This window comes from Mastomys coucha, unplaced genomic scaffold, assembly GCF_008632895.1.
Source record: "Mastomys coucha isolate ucsf_1 unplaced genomic scaffold, UCSF_Mcou_1 pScaffold3, whole genome shotgun sequence".
NCBI lineage: Eukaryota > Metazoa > Chordata > Mammalia > Rodentia > Muridae > Mastomys > Mastomys coucha.
The window spans coordinates 63007612-63009173 of record NW_022196909.1 but is presented as its reverse complement, the minus strand read 5'-3'; positions in this window follow the sequence as shown (position 1 = coordinate 63009173).

Here is a 1562-nt window from a genome sequence, read left to right as displayed (position 1 = left end):
GATCATCCTGCCTCCACCTCTCCAGTGAGCCTGGAGGATCATCCTGCCTCCACCTCTCCAGTGAGCCTCGAGGATCGTCCTGCCCCCACCTCTCCAGTGAGCCTCGAGGATCGTCCTGCCTCCACCTCTCCAGTGCTGAGATTACAGACACAAGCCTCTGTGACTAGCCTTTTCTTTAATGTACTTTTGGGGAAATGAATTAGGGTCCTTAGACTTGCATAGTTTCTCAGATACTTGTTGCGTTGCTATGATAAGACACCCTGTCCAAAGCAACGGTGAGAGAAAGTGTAGAGTTCAGAGTCCAGTCCATCACAGCAAGTCTACAGAAGTCAAGGCTATGGGAGCTTGAAACAGCTGGTTACAAGTGTATCCATCCAGTGTCAAGGAGCAGAGAGCAATGAATGCACTCAGCTCACATCCTCTTTTTTTCTTTTTTTAATTTCATCCCATACCCCAAGCTTAGGGAATGGTGCTGCCCACCTTTAAGATGTGCCTTTCCACCTCAAGCTAAGATAATCTTTCACAGCTGTTCTGAGAAGCTTGTCTCCCTGATCATTCTAGGTTCTGACACTTTGACAACTAAAGTTAACCATCACACATGGCAAGCACTTTATTGTCTGGATCATCTCCCAAGTCCTGTGTCCACTATATTTGAACATGTAGAAAACTCAACACCTACTGCCTCCTCTACATGAGATGTGCCTGGGCCAAAACTTTCAGAAAAATCATCTCCAGGCACCCACTGAACAAAAGTGCAGGACATGTGCTACAGCAGGGAAAGCCCTGGGACTGGGGTTGTGAACCTATGAACCTCAGGTTCAAATACGGAAAGCCCTAAGCTACTGCGGTCTTCAGCATGAAGTCCACGGAAGACTCAAGATCGGCAGCAGTAGCCTCTGGAGCACTGCCTGAGAGCTCAAAGTCTCTCACTTGTCAAGGGCAGAACCCAGAAGAGAACTCCTATCTGCCCACCTCCCCAACTAAGTCTCAAGTCGGTAACCCTTTCTACCTGTGTCTTCTGAGTCCACATCTCTCGGTGCCCCGCCCACTGACTATGAAATCTCTCCACCACCCCTGCAGAGAAGGTTTCTGATGGGATTACCGGCACAGGATGTTCAGAAATGGAAGGTTGTGAATGCATAGGGGAGCTTTAAGATCCATCCAAAGAAACAGATTTCTGTTAGCAGCAATGCAGCAGAAGTGTTCAGAGAAACCAGTAAGAACCAGCCAGGGGCCAGCAAGCTTGGGGTTCAGCTGGCATCTGGCTTTAACTAGCTGGTGGCCTTGTGGTAGGGATCATTCTTCTCTGTGCTAGTTTTCAGCGACTAGAGCACTGGTTCTCAACCTTCCTAATGCTGTGACACTTTAATACAGTTCCTCATGCTGAGGTGACCCCTGATCACAACATTATTTGGTTACTACTCTGTAACTGTAATTTTGTAACTATTATGAATCATAATATAAATATCTGATATGAGACCCTCCAGAGCCTTCGACCCACAGGTTGAGAGCCTCTCTACTAGTGGAAGCAGTTTCTTGAGTCGTCTCCAACTCTGGAACCT